The sequence below is a fragment of the Myotis myotis genome, unplaced genomic scaffold (genome assembly GCF_014108235.1).
Source record: "Myotis myotis isolate mMyoMyo1 unplaced genomic scaffold, mMyoMyo1.p scaffold_m19_p_5, whole genome shotgun sequence".
Lineage (NCBI taxonomy): Eukaryota > Metazoa > Chordata > Mammalia > Chiroptera > Vespertilionidae > Myotis > Myotis myotis.
In genome coordinates, this window is record NW_023416357.1 from 96,369,875 (window position 1) to 96,387,039 (window position 17,165).

Below are 17,165 nucleotides of genomic sequence, written 5' to 3' on the forward strand. Positions count from 1 at the left end.
GACCCTGTCTCCAGCCCAGTGGACGGCTCCTGCAGCATCCATCCCCCCTGGTCAAGCGCCTAGGGAATCCCACTGGGCAATGCCCAAGGAGCTGGGGGGGGGGGGGAACAGGGAGCAAACTGGGCCCTTCTTTCTGCATGGACACCCCCTTCTCTAGGAGAGGGGAAGGACTCGTGTATGTGTGGGTGGGTGGGTGGGTGTTGGGGGGCAGGGGTCCCTGCTAGCTCTGCCGCCTGAGAGCCCATCTCTGCTGTCCGAGCTTGGAGGCTCCTGGAAGGGTCTCTAGGCTCAGGACCCCAGCTCTCAGGGCTGCAGTCACTAGGCCTCTTACTAAACCTCGCACCCTGGCCAGGGTGCGGAGAGGTGAGATGGCAGTAGGTGGAGCAGTGAGGTGTGGCAGGACGGCTGGGGAAGGATGGGATTGGGTGTGTGTGTGGGGGGGGGACTTGTGTGATAGATAGCCAGACCCTTACCCTGTTTCTGAGTATAAAAGCCCCTCATCTCCATCTTCAGAGGAGGAAGAGGGGGAGCCCTCTGAGGGAGGGGCTCACTTCCCAGGGTGTCTGGGAGCCTCCATTTTCAGGGGAGAGCACACTGTCACCCACAGGCTGAGAAGACCCCATCCTTCAGAGGGAGGGTGGAGAGGATCCAAACTTAGTGTGTGTGTGTGTGTGGGGGGGGGGGGGACATGTGTCTCCAAAGAGATGAGAGGGCCCTGGTACCTGGCGAAGCTGGACCCCACTTTTGGGGGGCACATTGCAGCCAAGGGGTGAATGAGGGACCCTAAAGGGTCACGAGGAGGAGCCCCTTTCTGACGGGAAAAGGAGGTTATTTGCTCTCTGGAGGGGGGAGACCTTCTCCTTCGGGGGAGGGGGCCCCCCCCCGTCTCGGGAGGATGAGGGCCGTGCTTAGGAGCGAAGATGCAGGGTTTTGCTCCCGGGGCGGGGGGCAGGGCCGAGGGGCTCCACCTCGACTCCGCGCAGAGGGGCCCGCCCACGCGCCCCAGCGCCGCGCCCTTACCTCCAGGCCCGGCTCCGAGGTGCGGATCCGATCTGCCGGCCCGACCCGAGGGATCTGCACCCCGCGCTCCGGCTGCGCCGGTCTCTGCCCGCTTCCCCCAGCGACTCGCGGGGTCCCTGGCTGCGCCGAGGCGCGCGGACCAATCAGCGCTACCGGCCCCGGCCTCGCTCGCGCCGCAGCCAATGAGCGCGCCCGCCACGGGCCACCGCCCCCGGGGGGAGGAGGAGGAGGCGGGGCGGGGGTAGAGTCCAGTCTCCGGGGGCGCGGGAGCCGGGGGGCCTGGTGGAGGGACCGCGAGGGCCGGAGCGGCGGGCGGCCGAGGACCCCCATCAAGCCGCGAGGAGCCTCCCTGAGGGGGGTTCGGAGCCCGTCTTTAAAGGGGGGGGGGGCGGGCGGCTCTATTGGTTAATTTCACCTCGGCCTTAATTACTCCTGCACCGTTTCTGGACCCTCGGGGCTGCGGGTGAGTGTAGCTGCCCATCTGCACTCGGCGCCCCGGAACCCGGGTTGGAACCCTGGAGTCAGGGTGAGACAAGGTTTGGTACGGAAAGGAGGGGAAAGAGCATCATGCTTGCCCCCCTCCACACCCAATGCGGGCGCTCAGCTCAGCCCTCTGAGCTGCCATTCACTTAACACCTCCTGGCCCACCAGCTGCAGAAGGCAAAGAGCTTGTGCACTGCGGGTACAATGCAGAGAGCACTGGACTAGGAGCCCATGGTTCCTTCTGCAAGTCCTAGGGCAGGTCACTCCACCTCCCTGATTCTCAATTTCCTAAATAGTACGTAAATGCAGACAACAGAGATAGTGCCTCCTTCATGGGCGTAAATGAGATCGGGATGTGATGAAGGTGCTTTAATAAAAATTAAAATGCTGTATGAGAGCTAGTTTACACTAAAGTGTGAATGACTGATACCCTGTAGCTTTCTGAAGGTATCTGGAAAAATGATACAGTCATTCAGTGGTAAAGTCAAAGACATAAGAAACTGCCCAGCAGAACAACATGAGATCACCAAGTGCTCATGATGAATGGTTGGTCGAATGGAGATTCCAGACCTTAAAAGGCCAGGAAAGAATACTGCTTGCTTTCCCCCGACTCAGCCTCATCAGGTAACTACAGGGTGTTCAAAAAAAAAAAAAAATGCACACACACTTCACAGCTGATAGCTCAATTGATGTTTCTTTTCAGATTTAACCCATTGGAATTCATAATTATTCAAAGTGTGTATACATTATTTGGGGACACCCTGTACTTAGTCTTCTGGAATCTCGCAAAGCCCTGAGGTCCCTCCTTTCTGCCTTATCTCTGATTAGGCAAGAAGAACTGTGGGAATTAAGAATCTAAGATAGCCCTGGCCGATTTGGTTCAGTATTTAGAGTGTCCACCCTCAGACCAAAGGGTCTCAGGTCAATTCCCTGTCAAGGGCACTTACCTTGGTTGCAAGTACCCCAGCTCCGATTTGTCTCTCATGTTGATATTTCTCTCTCTCTCCCCCCCTCCTCCCTCCTTTCTACTCTCTCTCAAAATCAATGGAAAATATGTCCTTGGGTGAGGATTAAAAAAAAAGAATTTAAGATAAATATATAATACAAACAAATAAATAAAAACTTTCAACCAACCATCTGTTCCCTAGTATGGTCTGTGACTGTAGGGACTAAACAGAAACAATAAATAAGAGTAAATAATTCAAAGGAACAGACAGGAAATAGAATTGATCTACAGTCCTGCTGAAACTGAGAAAGCTCTGACAATCTCTTTGGTATTTTAATCTTGTCATCTGGCTTACAGAACTTTATGAGGCCAGGGTTATAAATTTAGCAATTTTTCCTTAATACCTAAGCCGTGAAGACCATTCCCTTTATTGCCTAAGACCCACCCAAAGAAATCAAATGGTCAGTACACATGGGAGGAAATAAAGTTGTCAAAGAGAGGCACGTGAAAGCGATGAAAAATGTCATCTATCAAAATGGTCTCATTTTCATTATTCTAATTATTATTATTTATGGACGTTTTAAGGAAGTGGATGATTTCAAGACTTGCTGATGGAAGGACAAATGATCACAGCTTTTCTGGAGCAAAACTAGGTATTTTATTTTTAAAATCTTAAAAATGAGTTTACCCTTTGACCTAGCAATTAAACCTCTATGAATTTACCCTAAAACAATGAATGGTGCAAAACTTTAGTAATAAAGTGGTTTACTGTCATTTTACTGTAGCAAAAAACTAGAAACTTAAATGTACAATAATAGGGCTGAAGGGACATCCGCTGCATGCGACAGAATGCCTCCAATAAAACATAGGTGTTGAATGTTGTGGAAATCTCATCTCAAAACACTAAATGGCCCTAGCTAGTGTGGCTCAGTCGATTGGGTGTCATCCCATGCACCAAAGGGCTGCTGGTTGGATTCTTGGTCAGGGCCTATGCCTGGGGTTGCAGGCTCAGTCCCCTGTAGAGGGTGTGCAGGATGCGGCTGACCAGCTGATCCATGTTACCCTCTCATTGATGTTTCTGTCTTCTGCTTTCCTCTCTCTCTCTCTCGCTCTCTCTCAAAAAAAAAAATCAATAAACTAAAAAAAAAAGACAAACCACTTTAAAAAATATTATTTAATCCTCACTGGAGGATATTTTTTCCCACTGATTTTGAAGAGAGTGGAAGGGAGGGGGAGGGGAGAAGGGGAGAGAGGAGAGAGAGAGAAACATCAGTGTGAGAACCACATCAATCAGTTGCCTCCTGCACATGCCCCAACTTGCAACGCAGGTACTTGCCCTTATTAGAATCAAACCTGTGACCCTTTGGTTCATGGGCCAACACTGTAACCACTGAGCAATACTGGCTGGAGCTAAAAAAAGATTAAGTGAACAAAGATAATCACCGAAAAGCTTATTTGGTATGATTCTATTTTTGTTAAATCTATATAAATCGAGATAGGCCAGTGCTGTCCAATAGAACTTGCTGTGATGGTGGAAATGTTCTGATCTGTGTTGTCCGATATGGTAGCCACCAGCCATATGTAGGTTTTGGACACTTGTCATGTCACTAGTTAACTGAGAAACTGAACTTTCAAGTGTTATGGAGTTTTAGTTTTAAGTTAAATAGTCACATGTGGCTAGTGGCTATCACATTGGATGGTAGACAGACTGATAGATATATCGATAGACAGAAAAATAAATATCTATTAGTAGAAGTAGTTATCTTTGTATGCTGAAATTATGGATGATTCTAATTTTACTTTATTTACATGCCACCAATTTCTAATTATTTAAAATGAATATATGTTGCTCTTGTGCTAAAATATATTTAAAATAAAAAACAAAAATAAAATAATCCAATTAAAAATAAGCAGAGGACCTGAATAAACACTTCTCCAAAGATGACATATAGATGGCCAAAGACATATGAAAAGATGCTCAATGTCACTAATCATCAGGGAAATGCAAATTAAATCACTATATCACCTCACACCTGTCAGAATGCCTGTTGTCAATATATAGCAGCAAATGGCAAGTGTTGATGAGAATGTGGGGAAAAGGGGACCGTCTTGCACTGTTGGTTTGATTGCAAATTGGTGCAGCCACTGTAGAGAACAGTATGGATATTCCTCAAAAATTAAAAATAGAGCTGCCATATGATCCAGAAATTCCACTTCTGGGTTTTTATCTGAAGAAAACAAACACTAATTTGGAAAAATATATGCACCCCTTTGTTGATTACAGCATTGCTAGTAATAGCCAAGATATGGAGCAACCTAGATGTCCATCAACAGATAAATGGATAAAGAAGATGTGGTGCATATATACAATGGAATATTATTCATCCATAAAAGAAAAAAATTTCCATTTGCTACAACATGGATAGACCTATAGGGTATTATACTAAACTAGAGGCCCAATGCATGAAGATTCGTGCAAGAATGGGCCTTTCTTCCCCTGGCTGCCGGCACTGCCTTTGATCCAGCCAGAGCCTCCTTTCCGCCTTCCTGCCTTCCCATGCTACCCAGAGGCCCGGAGCGGCTGGGGCCCTGTGGAACGCCTGCATCCTGCCCTGCCCCCGGCCACTTGGTACCTGTGTATGCAAATTAACTCGCCATCTTTCTTGGGTTGATTTGCATTCTCACTCCTTATTGGCTGGTGGGTGTCATGAAGGTGCCATCAATTTGCATCTGTCTCTTTTATTAGTGTAGATGAACTAAGTCAGAGAAAGACAAATACACTTTTTTATGGGATCTAAAAAGACCAAGCAAATAAATAAACAAACAGAAACAGATCCATAAATACAGAGAATAAGCTGATGGTTGCTAAAGGGGAGAGATGGTGGGGAGATGAGAATAAAAAATAAAATGAAATGAAAAACAAAAAAGCAAAGTTTAAACCAAATGCAGCCCAACTTCTGTTTTGTATGATCTGCAAGCTATGATATAAAATGGGTTTGACATTTTAAATGTTAGAAAAAAAATGGAAAGAAGAATAATATTTTGTAGCACATGAAAATTATATAAAGTTCAAATTTCAGTGTGCATAAATAAAGTTTATTTTGGGACACAGCCAAACCCACTCACTTAGGCATCGTCTATTGCTGTCTTTGTGCTACAGTGGCTGAGCTGAGTAGTTGAGACAGGCACCATCTAGCTTGCAAAGCCAAAAATATTTACCATCTGGCCTTTTTAGGAAAAAATTTGCCAGCCCTGGTATAATGCAATCAGGGGAAACAAAATGTGTAGAGTCCTCATTCGTCTATTCATTCATTCATTCATTCATTCATTCATTCATTCATTCAACTATGTACGGAGACCCTGCTATGGGTGAGGACCTGGCCCTGGGCATTTGGGAGGAGTTGCACTGTTTCTGGTTAAGCAGAGGTGTGAGAGGGATATTTAGAGCCACGTGCTTTGCAAGCTGATTCTCAAATAGCTTCATTGTGAAACTTGTAAAGAAAACTGTCAGCAGGTGGAGAAAGCCCTTCTCACATTAGCTTCACTTGCATTTTCCACAGTTCTGTGGTTTCCCTATGGGGCTGCTGGGGACAGCAGGTGCCTTCCAGGGGATGCTGAGAATGTTTTGCAGAGGCTGGCTGAGTTCCAGAATGGGAGCTCCATCTAAAAGAGCAGCTCCGTTTGGGAGGGCTCCCAGTGCCCCTCCCAAGAGGAGAAACAAGGGCAATAGAGTGTGAGATTCTCAGGGTGCCAGCAGTGTGAGCAGGAAAGACCCTTAAAGAGCAGCAATCCCTTGTGCAGAAGAGGAAACGGGCCAGAGATGAGGATTCACTTGCCCAGAGCCAGATTAAAATGTGTGCCTTATTTTCTAGGTCTGTGCTTTCCCCACTCCCTGCTCACAAAGTAATAAAGGGGTATCATAGAGTGCCTTGGGTGTGATGGAAAGGGCGTTAGCATAGGACCTGATATTGAATTCCAGTATCACCTCCCAATGGCCATGTGACATTGAACAAGTCAGCTACCCCCCTCTCAGCCTCTGTGTTTTCATCTAACTGGATAATTAAAGTATCTACTACAATATTCACATGTCAAAGAATGAAGTTGAACCCTTACCTCACACCATATACACATATTAACTCATACTATATCAAAGACCTAAATATTAAACTCAAAACTAGAAAACTCTTAGAAGAAAACATAGGGAGAAATCTTCATGACCTTGGATTTGGCAATGGCTTCTTAAATATGACACTAAAGCAAAAGAAACAAAAGTAGGTAAATTGTAATTCATCAAAATTAAAAACTTTTGTGCATTGAAGGACACTGTCAAGAATGAAAAGACAACCCACATAATGGGAGAGAATATTTGGAAATTATATATCAGAAAAGAGTCTAGCATTATAATCTCTTATAATTCAACCACAAAAAGACAAACAACCCAACTCAAAAATGGGCAAAAATTTGAATGGACATTCCTTCAAAGAAGAAACACAAATGGCCAACAAGCCCGTGAAATGATGTTCAACATCATTAGTCATTAGGGAAATGCAAATCAAAACCTCAATGAGATGCCACTTCACACCCACTAGAATGGCCATAATAAAAAGATGGAAAATCATAATTGTTGACAAGAAAGTGGAGATATTGAAACCCTTATACACTGCTGATGGGAATGTAAAATGTATGGAAGACATTTTGGTAGTCACTCAATAAGTTAACATAAAATTACCATATGACTGCTCAACTGGCGTGGCTCAGTGGTTGAGTGTCAACCTATGAACCAGGAGGTCACAGTTCGTTCCCGGTCAGGGCACATGCCTGGGTGGTGGGCTCGATCCCCAGTGTGGGGCGTGCAGGAGGAAGCCAATCAACAATTCTCTCTCATCATTGATGTTTGTATCTCTCTCTTCCTCTCTGAAATTGATAAAAATATATTTTAAAAATTACCATATGACCCAGCAATACCACTCCTAGGTAGATATGGAAAATAATTGAAAATTGGTGCTCAAACCAAAACTGGTATATAAATGTTCATAGCAGCACTACAATAGCTAAAAAGTGGAAATAATCCAAATGTCCCACCACTGATGAATGGATAAACAAATTGTGGTATGTCCATTCAATAGAATATTACTCAGTCTTGAAAAGGAATGGAGTGCTGATACATGCCACTGAATGGATGAACTTAAAAAAAAAAAAAAGACCACATACCGTATGGCTCCATTTTTATGAAATATCCAGGATAGACAAATCCATAGAGACAAAAAACAGATTAGTGGTTGTCAGGGCTGGAGGTGGGGGAATGGGGAGTGACTGCCTAATGGGGTTTTCATTTGGGGTGATGAAAACTATATAATGGTGATGGTTGTACAATATTTTGAATGTACTTAATGCCACTGAATTGTATACTTTAAAACGGTTAACATGTTGTGTTATGTGTATCTTACCACAATATGAACAAAGTACCTACCACCGTGTGCAACTGTTTGGGGTAAATGAGAGGAGTTGTTGTTCCTGGTCCCTGGTGGGTATCCATCCGTTGGAGCTGTTGTTATTACTAGTTGCACCAAGTTATCTACCTGATGTGAGAGGCTGACCAGAGCTCATACAGTCACTCACCAGCTTAGTAATTTATTCGTTCATTCATTTGGTCAACAAATATGCATTTGGCACCTACTACGTGCAGGTGCTGACCTGTTTTCGGCACTGGGGACTTGAGGTCCCAGCCCAAGGAGCTTCCATTCTGGTGCTGGGAGACAGCAGGTAAAAGCAAACAAATATGTAACTAAGGAAGCTCATTTCTGACAATAAGTGCTCTGAGGGAAAAGAAAAACAAGAAGTTGTGACCAGCATCTGAGCAGGTACATCAGCCATAATGGCTAAGGAGTCGCCTGGAGTCTGTGACATTGAAGCTGGGGCCTGAATGCTAAGAGGGAGGCTAGATGAGATTTCCTCATGCTCACACCCATGCATTTGTCCCTAGTGCTGGGCTCCTTGAAGACCCAGGGGCTGCCTCCTGCTTGCTGTACCTAAATGACTCTGGTAAGATGGGGACAGCATGGGTAGGTGCCATGCCCAACAGAAGCTGCTGTGCAACTGACACGTCACAGACTCATCACAGCTTTATTCTGCTGTCTTTATGCTGACTGGATCCTTCAGAGCTGCCAGTCCAAAAGAGACGACAGTGCCGTTCCCCTCTCAGCTCAGGACACATTGAAACACGGGGGAACTGTGTCATCCCCTTGCCACCTCCATGCCCTGCAGGGTTTCCCAGCGGCAGAAATGCACAAGGCAATCCCTGACACAAACATTCACCCTGCTCCAAACGTCAACAGGGCGGAGACTGAGAAATCCTGCATTAGATAATGGGTATGTAGTTCCAAGAACATAGAAGGAGCTTCATAACACTAGGTCCCTTCCTCCTGTGGCTAGAGATGCCCTCAGAGTCACCCAATTCTTCTCGCCAATACATGTTAGGGCATCTCCGGGGGTCAGGTGGAGGGGTGTGGCTCCTGCTCTCACCTCCACTGCTGGAAAACACAGCCAAGCATTTCTGTCTTCTCTGAGATCTGGGGACTTTGTTGGCCTGTGTGAGATCTCTGAGGACAGTACATGGCACACAGTAGGTGCTCTATTAATTAATACTGATTAATTGCACTGCATGCAAAGGGCAGGGCTGAACAGGATGCAGAGGGAGGGCACTGACTCCTCATGCTCCTCTCTGGGGGAGCACTGGCTGGGCCCCAGGAGCTGTCCAGCAACTCCCTGCTGAAACTTCACAGAGGAGCTGAAAACCCAAACGGATATCAAACTCTTCCCCCAGGGCCAGCAAATCCACAGCTCATTCCCCTCCTCTCCTCCTCCTCCTCCTCCTCCTCCTCCTCCTCCTCCTCCTCCTCCTCCTCCTCCTCCTCCTCCGTTCTCCGCTGTACAGACAACAGAAGATGAAAACCAGGGGACAGTATGGAAGAGAGCTTACATCTTCAAACTCTGGGGTACAGACAACAGAAGATGAAAACCAGGGGACAGTATGGCAGAGAGCTTACATCTTCAAACTCTGGGGTTATAGAGATCTGGCTTCGTGTCCTGGCTGTGACAGTTAAGAACTGACTTAAGCTCTCCCAGCCTCAGTTCCTCATCTGGAAAATGGGGATGCTGGTAACAACGCCTGCATGATTGGCCTCTCAGGAGTGTCAAGTGGGAAAAGCGTCAGCAGAGCATATAGGAAGCAGTCCATGAATATCAGCGATTACTATAAACATTATCATAGTGTGGGCTCCTCCAGAAACAGACCCGAGACAGGACTTGAGTGCTTTATTTGGAAGTGATCCCAGGAGACACCATAGGGGAGTGGAGTTCAACGACAGGGAAGGGAAGGTAGCGGAGCTGCACTCTGCTGGGAGCCCGGGGAGAACATGCATTTCAGAGTCATTTCCCCCAGGGGCAAGGGCACTGGGTATTTATACACCAGCTACTACCACTCACTGGTCACAGACTGCCTGCCCAGGTACCTCCAGCGTTGCCTGGAAGGTACCTGACCTGGTGTGGCTCCTGGGAGCAGCTCCTGAGATGGATTCTCTGGACTCCAGTCCCAGACCGGCCTTTGCCCCCCAGGGATGCTGCTAAACATCTACATGCATAGGACTTAGTGTGACTTGGGGCCCATCGCTGGCTCTCCTTGAGCCTCAGCTTTCTAGAATAAGATGGTAGCTATCCTTGCTGGTTGCGGAGAGGATTAAATGTGGTGGCTTGTGCATGTCTCGTGGGAAATCACGCCCGCTTCACTAAGGCCCCCACTCCTTGTGAGGACCACCCACCGAATCAGAGCTGCTTTTGTTGAAATGCCCCCCTCTGTCACCATAGGAAGATGACAACCCTCCCAATGCGCCACTTTCCTGGGTCACTGAGGGGCTGCCACCTGCCAGGCTGGGTCCTGGCAGGGCTGCCCATGGCTCCAGGCTGCCTGACCCCTCCTCACGTCCGTGACACAGTGAGCATGGGTGGTGGCGTATGAACAAATAGATGACTTGGGGATCAGGAGTCCTTAGCAGCTACAGTGGAAACCACTGGCCTCGAGTCAGACTCACCGGGGTTCCCTTGCAGCCCTGTGGCTCATAGGCTGAGGGACCCCTGAGGGTTCCCTTCTGCTTTCCAATCCTGGGTTCTCTTGTCCATAACACAAGATGAAACTATGAGATGCATCTGCTCAGCAAGGTTAGATGGTTGAGTTTTGTCCTGTTTTCCCAAGCCCGTCCCCTGAGTCTTCAGGGTTACAGGGTCATCGCATTAAAGACCCCAAAGTCGCATGGTCCCATGTGGATCCCGTGAGACAGGTGCCGTGAAAGAGCCTAATAAATGCAGAGAGCTGTACAGCGTAAGGAATAATTACTACCCAGTCGTGGTGGTGGACTGGGCACATCCAACCAGGACTGGAGACAGTTTGGGTTGTCACACTGGGCGGGAGAGGAACGTGCTGCTGGCACCAGTGTGCAGAGGTCGGGGATGCTGCTGCACATCTAAGTGCACAGGGCAGCCCCACAACAAAGACTTTCCTGGCCCCAAGTGTCAGTAGTGCCAAGGCTGAGAAACCTTGTCCTCGTATAACTCCGCTGGCTTGACAAGGCTGACCTTGGGCAAGTTTTAACCTCTCTGAGCCTCAGTTTCTTCACCTGTAAAATGGGGGTAAGCACAATAGTCCTGCCCTGTAGGGTTGTTGTGAGGTTTAAAAGAGATGACCTATGTAAAGCCTCCTGCCCAGGACTGTACAAACAGCCAGAAAAATAGGAGGAGTGGGAGGACCCCCTCCGCATCTCTTCACTTCATTCTGACTCTTGCCTGAGTGGCTGCCCTCCCCATGGAACATCCAGGTATGCGTTGCCATGGAAACATTTCAGGGATGATGCGCTCAAGAGCTTGACTGACTTTTTTCTCCCCAATATAACCCATCCTGTCAATCAAGTGTAACAGTTAGGAGAAGTGGTTAGGCAAATGAGATTGTCTTACCGTTGTTAACCGTTGTTAACCGTTGAGGAAGGCACCTGCCTGAAGAGTTTCCACATCCCCCCAGACAGGCAGTTAATGGAAATGCAACAGCGAGTAATTCATAATAGTGATGATGATGGTGGTGGTGGTGGTGATGTTCATGGTTGCCATCTCCTGTGCCTCTCCCCTGAGTTGGCTTATGTGATAGGTGGCTTACATGCATCGTTAAGAACAACCTTGAGAGGTAAGCACTAGCAGTGCCCATTTTACAGCCATGGGTGCTGAGGCTCAGAGAGTGAGTGTTGGGCTGTTTTGAGCCCCGTTCAGACACCAGGCACCATGCTCTAACCGTCACGCTTTATTGCCCCTCCGTAACCTCCAATGGAAGATGTGGGGAGAAGGCTCTTCCGTTTGTCCTTGGCCCAGCATCCAAACCATCAGCTCCAGGCTCTCTTCTTGGTGAGCTCTGAAGCTGGGAACTCCACCACCTGCCCACGAGGCCATTTCTGAGCTTGGCTCCTTCCTGGTCCAGACACTCTTGCCCCAGATAAATGCTCCTGCGTGACCCAATGTCTGTTGCTTCCTAAGGCCTAAGGCAGAGTCACGGCTCAGCGCTGGCAGTCAAACCCTCTGACCTACCCCAGGACAATGGCACAGTATAGTCTCCAACCCACACAGCTCCTCTGGTTTTTAAACAAACAGCCCCTAGCTGGGCGGGGGGAATGGGAAGAACACTGGCTATGGACTCAGACCCCACCCCTGTTACTTCCGAGTCCTGTGACCTACGCTTCATGAGCCGCAGCTTACACCTCAGAATAAATGGTAGGTACTTAACAAAGGTGGGTTTGATCTGAATTAGGGCGCGGGGCTAGTGGGGTGCTGGCTACTGTAAGCACTAGTGTAGCACTTCAGGTTAGCTAGGGTCCCCCAACAGTCACTGGGACCCACACTTTGGAGCAGTTGCCAGTGGCTAAGGGGACTGATGACTATGTCCTGGATTCCTTAGGGAATTTCTGCTGTCGATTCGTGAGGATGGCGCGCCACCTCGTGGCGAGAGCCCTCCAGCGAGCCTGCGGAGAGAGGAGGCAATGGCCTCCAGGCTGGTTGGGAGACAGAAGCCAAGAACAAGCTCCCTGCCATTGGCTGGTTGGGCCAGAGTAAGTTCCGTTCAGTTCATTCATTCATTTAGCCACTCATTCACTCCACACAGCTGGCTCCTTCCTATTCTTCGGGACCTGCCCTCGTCACCTCCCTCCACCACTTCTCCTTCATTAATGCTCACTGAGCCCCCTGGACAGCATATTTTCCTCGAAGCACTTATCAACCCTATCAAGGTTATAATTCTCAAACCATGAAAACCAAATTCCCTTAAAATTGATCAGGAGCACGTGTCAAAGTCTTATTTGATTGATGAGTGAGGGACTATGCAGGATGACAGAGCTGGTTAAAAAGGGAATACAAGCCCTGGCTGGTGTGGCTCAGTTGGTTGAGTGTTGTCCGGTGTACCAAAAGGTCGCTGGTTCAATTCCAGTCAGGGCACATAGCCAGGTACTGCAGGTTCGACCTGCAGTTGGGCTGCGTACCAAGGCAATCAATCAATGTTTCTTTCTCACATTGATGTTTCTCTCTTTGTCTCTCTCTCTCTCCCTTGCCCTCTCTCTAGTAAAAAAAAAATAAAGGAAGAAAGAAAAATTAATAAAAAACATTTTTAAAAAGAATACAGAAAACAAGGATTTTTATAGTAAGTGGGATTATGATGAGATGAAATGACCAGATTAGACACAAATTTCGTTAATGTCCCACAGGGCAAAATCACTGTACCCCTTGCATTATCTTCCCACTGGACAGAACAGACAGCCATGCAGTTTCATTATTGTAAAATGCCTGCACCTGCTCAATTGTGCACATAGGGACTCTCTAAGCACGCAGTCAGCTTTTTGCCTTAATTTTGGTTTGTGGAGCACTGTTCTTTGCATCACCTGACACGTGGTATGTATTTATTTATGTTTATTGCTTGCTGCCTTGTGTAGTATGTGTACTCCCGGAGGGCAGGGAAACGAGATGTCTTGCTCCCCATGTCAATATCCAGCATGTGGAAAGTGCTCGATAAATATTTGCGGTATGACTGGGTGTGTCAGGCTGGAGAGGAACATGACGCCACTGCTTCCACCCTGGAGCTCACCACCTGGTAAGCGAGACCTGGAAACAATTACGCACTGAATCTTAAAGGGGCTGTAACACAGAGGGAAAAGCTTTCTGGAAGAAGGGACAAAGCAGACGGGCTGGGTGAGGGTGGTTTCAGGGTGGGCGTGGGTCAAGAGGCCGACGGCTAAGAGTGCGGTGTGTTCTGGGAGCAGGAGGGAATTCAGTATGGTGGTTGGGATGACCTGGAAGGTAGGCAGAGGCCAGATCTTGGGGGCCTTGAGGACCCTGTGCCAGGACGGTGGGTTTTATGCAATGACCTCTCATGGCAGATATCTACAGAGACTTGACACTCATGACTGATATCCAGCCCCAAGAGCAAGTCCCCGAATTCACAAGGATGTCCTTCCATCATATATGCTGAAGAACATGTATTCTTACACATCCGCTTATGACAGTGGTTCTCAACCTTCTGGCCCTTTAAATACAGTTCCTCATGTTGTGACCCAACCATAAAATTATTTTTGTTGCCACTTCATAACTGTAATATTGCTATTGTTATGAATCGTAATGTAAACATCTGATATGCAGGATGGTCGTAGGTGACCCCTGTGAAAGGGTCGTTCAACCACCAAAGGTTGAGAACCGCTGGCTTATGAAATCCTCCTAGCCAACACCGAGTGTAGACTTGGGGAGATGAGGCATTTTATGTAGCTGAGGAGCAGAGTGTGGAGTGGGAAAGGACCCAGCTCTTGGAGACTGGCCTTCCTGCAGCGTCTAGACTTGCAGTTTCTCCACAAGTCAGTTTACATGCTGAGAGCATGTCCTTTGGGCTCTGTGTTAGTTTCCTGAGGCTGCCGCAGCAAATTACCACAAACTGGGTGGCTTAAAACAATAGAAATGTATTCTCTCAGTCCTGGAGGTCAGAAACCCCTCAAGGCTCTGGGGGATTCTTCCTGCCTCTTCTGGTGGCTCTAGCATTCCTTGGCTTGTGGCCACATCACTCCAATATGCATATGTTGTCCATTGCCTTTTTCTCTGTCTCAACTCTCCCTTTCTTTTTTCTTATAAGGATACCTGTCTTTGGATTTAGGGCCCACCCTAAACCTAGGATGACATAGAGTGTGGCTCCTTCACAAAATACCGACTTCTGCGCATGGGCCATGAAGTTTCAATCGCACTGTACATGTGCGCCCGCACATGGTATTTTGTGGAAGAGCCACACTCAAGGGGCCAAAGAGCCGCATGTGGCTCGCGAGCCGCGGTTTGCCGACCATGGACATAGACCATAACTTAATTACATCTGCAAAGACCCTTTTCCCAAACAAGCTCCCACTGTAGATTCTGGGGGTTAGTATGCGGACCTATATTTGGCGGGGAGTGGGGGTGGGGGGGTGGGGTGGAGGCAAACACCATTCAAACCACTGCAGCTTCAGAAAGGTTTGGAAACAGTTTGCCTTCTGTTTCTTCAGGAATTATTGAAATTGTCTTGAACTCCAAATAGAAGAAGACAAGGAACTCAGGTTTTACTGGGGATGCCTCTTCCCAGAACAAGGTGTGAGCAGATTTGGTGGTGTCTGGTGGGAGCCTGCTTCTAGGTTCACAGACAGCCGTCTTCTCATTGTGTGTGTGTGTGTTTTAATATGTTTTATTTTATTTTTAATATATTTTTATTGATTTCAGAGAGGAAGGGAGAGGGAGCGAGAGGTAGAAACATCAATGATGAGAGAGAATCACTGATCCGCTGCCTCCTGCACTCTCCCTCTCCCTTTCTCTCTGAAATCAGTAAAAATATATTGAGGAGAAAAAAACCCTATTAGGACCATATCGGCAATCTACTGAAAATGCCCCTGGGCATCTTACACGAATCAGCTAACACAACCTTCACGGTAACTGGAAGAGGAGTGGCACCATCCACCGATGAGAGAGCTGAGGGGCAGAGAGGCGAGCGAGGTCATGTGTCCAGTCACGTGGCTGCTGCTCCACGGCAGTCAGTATTGGAACCCAGGCCAGCCCAACCCGAGCTTACGCTCTTAACCAGGAAGGAGGAGTCACAGCCTTGCTCTTCACAGTATGGCTGCCGCACCAGCAGCACCAGTGTCACCTGGGAGCTTGCTAAATGGCAGCGTGGGGCCCCGCCCAGGACTGGAGAGACCCTGGGCGGTCTGCATGCTTCGCCATTTGCTGGGTTCACCATCTTTCCCGTGCAGGCTTGAACAACCAAGTCCCCTTCTTGAGCCACATATTTCTCTGAAAATGTGAGAACGTGTCAAAAAAGAACTGGGTCCAATGGCCTGGGTTGATTCCCCAAACATCCGCCTGGTTTGATGATTTTGAAACGTTGCCACTAAACAAGTACTTACAGAGGCTCAAGCGAAGCCGTACAGCACAGCGAGGAGGGCGCATTCGACTCCGAGAAGTGAACATCTGGCCGTGCTGCGAGCTACAGTGGTCGAGATAAACTCCTGGCTCCACTTAGACTCTAAGTCTTAGAGGAAGCTTCAGGCCGAGCGGCTTAGACATAAAAGCATTTGCCCTAATGTGCCAGGTGAAAGGTGCCACAACGCTGTTGCTTGGTGCCAATTACACTTAAGGCTTGTCCCCAGGAGTGCTATCAGTGTGGCCGCTAGTGCTAATGCATGGCTGGCTGGGGCTGTGCAGTGGGGTTCTCTTTCAAGACTCATTACTAATGTCCTGTTGTGTTCTGCGACTCGGCCCCATTACACCATGTCTGAGTAGCAATCCTGGAAAACGGGAGTAGCTCAAAGGCTATGCTCCTGAAACACTGTGCATGCGAGCCCCTGGGGGGTCCTAGCAAAATGCAGGTTCAACTTGGGTCTGGGCCGGGCTGCTGTTCTAACAAGCTCCCAGTCGGGGCCCGCCACCACTGCTGCTTGTGGGAATGTGAAGAGCATGGGCATCGGGATCAGCCAGGCGCGGGCTCTGAGCTTGACTCTGCCACTTGGTAGCTGTGTGATGTTGAGCAAGTTGCTTAACCTCTCTGAGCTTCAGATTTCTCATTATGGGGATCCCTTCAGCCTTTTAGGGTCTTTAAGATTTAGGGCTAGTGTGTGTAGATTTTCTTCCCACTTCTGGAGAGGAGGGGTGAGATTCATTCTGCTGTATCACCTTCACTGCAGGTTCGGCGGAGACCCGTTTTTCTTTCCTCAAGTAGCTAATCTCCTATTGCAGGTCAGCGTTTCTCAACCTCAGCACTGTTACCATTTGGGGCTGGATCATTCTTAGTTGGGGGGGAGCTGTCCTGTGCACTGCACGCCTTTAGCAGTGCCCCTGGTCAGCAGCACCCATCTCCTCGAGTTGTAATGACCAAAAATGTTTGCAAACATGGCCAAATGCCACTGGAGCCTGCAACTGGGAAACACCGTCCTAGCAATAATTCACACTAGTGATTCCCTCAACATGTGTCCATACCTAGTGTGGGCCAGGCCATATGCCAGAAATATATTGCTATTAAGACTAACTGGATACCTGACCTCATGGAGATATTTTCTTTTTCCTTTTGGAGCCTCAGTCTTCCCAACTGTTAAATGGGTATAGCCAGGCTGCTGACCTAGAGTTGCTATGAAGATGA

General features: G+C 48.1%; 1 protein-coding gene across 1 annotated transcript in view; it reads right to left on the bottom strand.

Annotated features, from left to right (window-relative positions):
* Positions 1-1,139, bottom strand: part of ABAT (4-aminobutyrate aminotransferase) — an 82,440-nt gene extending 81,301 nt beyond the window's left edge. The window contains exon 1 of the mRNA XM_036310112.1: positions 1,021-1,139. The gene's annotated coding sequence lies outside the window, so the exon portion shown is untranslated. The remainder of the gene's footprint in view (positions 1-1,020) is intronic.
* Between the last annotated feature and the right edge of the window lie 16,026 nt (positions 1,140-17,165).